The sequence below is a fragment of the Oncorhynchus masou genome, chromosome 15 (assembly GCF_036934945.1).
Source record: "Oncorhynchus masou masou isolate Uvic2021 chromosome 15, UVic_Omas_1.1, whole genome shotgun sequence".
In the NCBI taxonomy this organism is placed as follows: domain Eukaryota; kingdom Metazoa; phylum Chordata; class Actinopteri; order Salmoniformes; family Salmonidae; genus Oncorhynchus; species Oncorhynchus masou.
The window spans coordinates 21,562,638-21,568,839 of record NC_088226.1 but is presented as its reverse complement, the minus strand read 5'-3'; the positions used below and the strand labels follow the sequence as shown (position 1 = coordinate 21,568,839).

At 45.1% G+C, this 6,202-nt stretch overlaps 1 non-coding gene across 1 annotated transcript; it reads right to left on the bottom strand.

Annotated features, from left to right (window-relative positions):
- Nucleotides 1-2,359: 2,359 nt before the first annotated feature.
- trnas-uga (transfer RNA serine (anticodon UGA)) lies at nucleotides 2,360-2,441 on the bottom strand. Its single transcript has one exon. It is a non-coding gene; the product is annotated as a tRNA-Ser (tRNA).
- Nucleotides 2,442-6,202: the final 3,761 nt, after the last annotated feature.

Genomic DNA, 6,202 nt, shown 5'->3' with positions numbered 1-6,202 from the left:
GGGCCCACTCTGCCAAGTTAGCCGGCCACCCCGGCCTTCGGGTACGCTCGCTTCCATTCGCCAGCGTTTCTGGTGGCCCACTCGGGAACGTGACGCGCGTCGATTTGTCGCCGCTTGTTCGGTCTGCGCGCAGACTAAATCTGGGAACTCTCCTCCTGCCGGCCGTCTCAGACCGCTTCCCATTCCCTCTCGACCGTGGTCTCACATCGCTTTAGATTTTATCACCGGACTGCCTTCATCAGCGGGGAAGACAGTTATTCTTACGGTTGTCGATAGATTCTCTAAGGCGGCTCATTTCATTCCTCTCGATAAGCTCCCTTCTGCTAAGGAGACGGCTCAGATCATTATCGAGAATGTTTTCCGAATTCATGGCCTTCCGTCTGACGTCGTTTCCGACAGAGGCCCGCAGTTCACGTCTCAATTTTGGAGGGAGTTTTGCCGTTTGATTGGGGCTTCCGTCAGTCTCTCGTCCGGCTTTCATCCCCAGTCTAACGGTCAAGCCGAACGGGCCAATCAGACTGTTGGTCGCATTTTACGCAGTCTTTCTTTTCGTAACCCTGCGTCTTGGTCAGAACAGCTCCCCTGGGCAGAGTACGCCCACAACTCGCTTCCCTCGTCTGCTACCGGTCTATCCCCTTTTCAGTGTAGCCTCGGGTACCAGCCTCCGCTGTTCTCATCTCAGCTCGCCGAGTCCTGCGTCCCCTCCGCTCAGGCTTTTGTCCAGCGTTGCGAGCGCACCTGGAAGGGTGCGGACTGTGAGGGCCGCTAATAAGCGTAGGACCAAGAGTCCTAGATATTGTTGCGGTCAGAGAGTATGGCTCTCCACTCAGAACCTTCCCCTTAAGACAGCTTCTCGCAAGTTGGCCCCGCGGTTCATTGGTCCGTTCCGTATTTCCCAGGTCATTAATCCTGTCGCAGTGCGACTTCTTCTCCCGCGCTATCTTCGTCGCGTTCACCCGGTCTTCCATGTCTCCTGTGTTAAGCCCGTTCTTCGCGCCCCGCTCGTCCCTCCCCCCCCATCCTTGTCGAGGGCGCACCCATCTACAGGGTTCGTAAGATTTTGGACATGCGCCCTCGGGGCCGTGGTCATCAGTACCTAGTGGATTGGGAGGGGTACGGTCCTGAGGAGAGGAGTTGGGTTCCCTCTCGGGACGTGCTGGACCGTTCGCTGATCGATGATTTCCTCCGTTGCCGCCAGGTTTCCTCCTCGAGTGCGCCAGGAGGCGCTCGGTGAGTGGGGGTACTGTCATGTCTTGTTATGTCTGTTCCTGTCCTTTCTCTTCATTCTCTCTCTCTGCTGGTCTTTTTAGGTTACCTTCTCTGTCTCTCATCCCTCAGCTGTTCTACATTTCCCCTAACTAGCTCATTCTCTCTTTCCCCACCTGTTCTCTCTTCCCCCTCTGATTAGGTCTCTATTTCTTTCTCTGTTCCTGCTACTTTCAGTGTCTGATTCTTGTTTGTGTTTTTTGATGCCAGAAGCAAGCTGTCGTCTCGTTTGCTTCCACCTTGTCCTGTCCTGTCGGAGTCTGCATGGCAGGTGCAACCTGCATTATACTACGTTCTTTTGTTCCATTGACTACGTTGGAAGAGGATTTATGCCATTCCTGTTTTTTATTAAAGAACTCTGTTTTCTGTTAAAACCGCGTTTGGGTCTTCACTCAAGTTCACAACACAATTATTAAAGGTCTACTTTATCATCACCCAGTAAGCAGAGTTGAAAACTGTACAGGGAAAATACATAGGACTTCAATTACAATGCTTAAACCACTTAGCCATCACATCAGTAGGAAACTAAGGAAATTGATGAGGAGAAAGCATAAGTGGGCTATATGCTTCAAGCAAGTTAAGAATATGGGTGGGGAGACCCCATTGAAATTCAGGTCCAACGTCTAAAGAACTCGGCCATTGCAGCTGTTGGAATGAAAGTAAAGGGATTGGGATTTGGAAACAGACATCATTGGTGAAAAATGGTAAACTTGATGACACAACATTTTGATCTTATTGCGCCAAGTAACCTCGGTCCTTTCCAAAGCTGTGAAGGTTGGAAATTTAATGCGCAAGTCAAAAAACTATGTGCAGAGAAAGTACAAGTGGACTATTCACTGAGAATAAGATTTAAATAGGAGAAGAGAGACCCAATGGGGTTTCAAGTCTGAGGACATACCCACATGGCTCTCAGAATTTCCATAATAAATCTAATACAAACAACAGTATATGTACTGAAGAGACTTTTTGAACTGTTTGCCAATGCAGATATACTCTGAGCACCTGAATCAAAGGACAAGTCCATGCATTAAGCACACTTTATCCATATCAAGTCTCCAATGACATGTTGCAAATAAAGACTAGTTTGTCAAAGCGCTGTGAGCAGAGTTCCAACCTGCGCGGGGAGACCCCAAAGGATTTCAAGTCCAACGCCTTAACCTCTCGGCCATCACAGCTTCTCCTGCTATCTACAGACCCTTAACCAGTCCACTATCTCGTTCTGTCCATTTTACCTCTAAAGTGACCAGATTATTGCTATTGAAGAGCCTACTTGAAAAGTTTGTCATGAAAGATCAATTCTGAGCACTTGAATCAAAGGACATGTCCAAGCATTATCCATATCAAGTCCCCAATGACATGTTACAAATAAAGACTGGATTGTCAGAGCGCTGCTGGCAGGGTTCAAACCTCCACTGGGCAACCCCAATGGATTTTGAGTCCAACAATTTAACCATTCTGCAATCACAGCTTTCTGAGGTACCTCACACAAGGACAAAAGTATCCAAATTCAACTGCCTTGTTGAATTTTGTTTCAAGCAAAGTTTAAAAAAGGCAATTTTCTAAGCACTTCAATCGTTGGACGAGCACATAAAGTAAGGACAATTTAAATTCAAAGGAGATAAAACCAATTATTAAAGGTCTACTTTATCATCACCCAGTAAGCAGAGTTGAAAACTGTACAGGGAAAATACATAAGACTTCAATTACAATGCTTAAACCACTTAGCCATCACATCAGTAGGAAACTAAGGAAATTGATGAGGAGAAAGCATAAGTGGGCTATATGCTTCAAGCAAGTTAAGAATATGGGTGGGGAGACCCCATTGAAATTCAGGTCCAACGTCTAAAGAACTCGGCCATTGCAGCTGTTGGAATGAAAGTTTTTTTTCCGGTTCCGGTTGGAGCGAGCGGTCGCATCTACACTTCGGTCCGCAGGTAGTATAACTTTTCATTACATTTCGTTATAGTACAACGGTTTGATTTGTCTAATCTTAGCAATTTCTTCTTAGCTAGCTACATAGCCGTCTTTGTATCAAAGATAATTGCATAATTATGACGTATTTCGTCGTCTAACGTATCTGCCCAGCAGCTAGCTAAGCAGCTAGCTAACATCCACTGTCCACCAGCACTGTAGAAACTATTACACTCAACTGAACGACTCGATTAGCGTAGTGTCAGCTAGCTACATAGTTGTCTTCGCTGTCTTCATATCCAAGATAATTGTGTAGTTTAGAGTGTGTAGACTTAGAGTGATTATCTTAATTTACCGAGGTTAGCTAGCCAGCTATTTGTCGTCCTTAACGCAGGAGATGCTGCTAGCTAGCTAGCCAACAGCTAGCCAACCTCTACCGAATTGAACTTCAACTACCCGGTCAACATTCCGCGTCGCTCCACAGGTAGTATCACATTTTCATTTCACTTCATTACAGTACAACGGTTTGATTTGTTTGATCGTAGCTAGCCAGCTACATAGCCGTCTTTGTATCTAAGACAATTGTGTAGTCTAGAGCGATTTTCTAGGTTAGCTGGCCAGCTATTGTCGTTCTTTTAACGTAGCTAGCCAGCTAGCCCCCGAATAGCAGCACTGTAGTAACTATTACAGTACAACGGTTTGATTTGTTTGATCGTAGCTAGCTAGCTACATAGCCGTCTTTGTATCTAAGACAATTGTGTAGCCTAGAGCGATTTTCTAGGTTAGCTAGCCAGCTATTGTCGTTCTTTTAAGGTAACATAACGCAATCAACCTGCTAGCTAGCCAGCTAGCCCCCGAATAGCAGCACTGTAGAAACTATTACACTCGACGGAACGACTTGATTAGTGTAGTGTCAACATCGCAGCCACTACCATACCTTAAGGGAACATTTTGACAATCACCGTATGGTTAGTGAGAAAGTCCCTATTGGAACTGTACGGTCCCTTACTAGACGTCCGAAAACATTTTAAAAATTCGGGGACGGCGTCAGGCCGAACGGCAGGGCCAGACCTACCGGAAAGTCATCAAATGAACTTTGTCGGACATTCGGTTTTCGTTTAATAAAATAAACAAATTTTGGCCCATTTTTGCGTTATGCCGGAATATCGCACAAGGGGGCATAAGCAATCATATTGCTATTGGACAAAACATCCCGAATCACGACGTGCCATATCTCGAAAACTGAAAATATTTCGAAGCCGAAACTTGGTGAGCGTAGGTTTGGCATTATGGGAAGATGGCCCCGAACAAGATGGCGTCTAGGCCTCAACGGTTTTTGAGTTATGGCCATATTTCTGGGATTAAAGGTCCAAAATGAAAATAGAGAAAAGATTTTTTCACTTCACGTCAAAGTCAAGGAGCCTCCGGTGTCAATTAAAAAAAAATCGGCCATTTATCTATCGTCATTTAAGAGAAATCGTACGATGACCAGATCGTGATGTTCAGATATAGGTGTTTTTTTTCAACGGTTACAGATCCAGTTGCAGGGTGTTCATACGAGTATTTTTAAAATGTGCTGCGGAGCTCTGCGACATTTCTGTGATTTTCTATGATTTTCTGAAATAACACACACTCACTAAACCCTCCGTAAATAACTCAGTTCTTAACGTAAAGACTTAAAACTCAGGATTCTGTAAAGGCATACCCCAATGAGGATATGAGTTTATTTATAGCTTCCTGTGCCAACCGGAAGTGCCTTAAATGGTGTCATAGTGGCTGTATCCAAGGGTTAAAAAGGTCAGATCTTTTCAAAACTTCATATGTGATTAGGCAACCCTCCTGAACTGTAAAACCACTCATTTCTCACAACAGATGTCAAAGAAAAGCTCTCACACACACACACAGGAAGGATGGAGTGACAAAGCGCGGTGTTTAAAGACACAGAGAGCAGGCAATGGTATAAACATAATCACAAGGCCGTGCCGAGTCCAACGAGGTGCCCCGCTTGACCGTAGCTCGCTCGGTCTGAGCGCAGCGACCATGAGAAAAATAGGCCCACAATGAAGCCTGCACCACAATGTTATTTGATTTTGGGTGACAGCGGCGGAACCGTTAGGTTTAGAAGGACAATTCAAACACAGGACTGTTCCTAAGGTCCTCCCGATCTGTGCAAGCCTAACCTTGACTGTGTGGCATTAACCCTTCACAGTTAAAAGAAGGTGTTTACAAAAAAACAGTGTGCATTGACTTCTCTCCCCATAGGAATACATTGCCTGCTCCCCTAAATACAACCTGGGGTCTTTATGGGTTATGAATGCTGTATGAACCTGTCTTCTATGACATTCCATCAGACCACTATGAGGTCTACCTGTGTCGATTCTAAGCTTCCTGGAGCAACCGGAAGTGGTTAAATTGACCCAAAAGGTATTTGGATGTACATCAACTCGAAAGGTGAAAAGGCCTCTGCATTATTCAACCCTGTGTAGATCAGTCAATTCTCAACTTAAAGACTTAAAACTCAGGATTCCGTAGGTTTCTATGTCAGTCAAGACATGTGTGTAATTATAGCTTCCTGTGCCAACCGGAAGTGCCATAATTGGTGTCTCAGGGGCTGTTTGGAAGGGTTAAAAAAATCAGATCTGTCCAAAACTTCATATGTGTGATTAGACAACCCCCATGAACTGTAAATCAGTCATTTTTCCCATAAAAATTCAAAGGAAAAATAAATCACACAGACAACTTGGATGGAGGGACGTATTGGGGTGTGTAGAGACTCACAGTGCCTCCAATAGTTAGCTTTGTTCGAGCTAAAAAAGAACCGTCAGACCTAGAGTTCCGAAACTTTAGAATCCTGTTCTAGACCTCAGGTAGATAGTGCGTGGTGAGTTACGGCGCTCTAGGAGGTTCTCGGACCGAGAAACAGCGTCGAACATTTGCAATGACTTCAATTCATTTTGACCATTACGAAAATGGCGACATTTAGAAAAGTCCCAGAGACACAAGACTAGGTGCATTGTGACCGTCT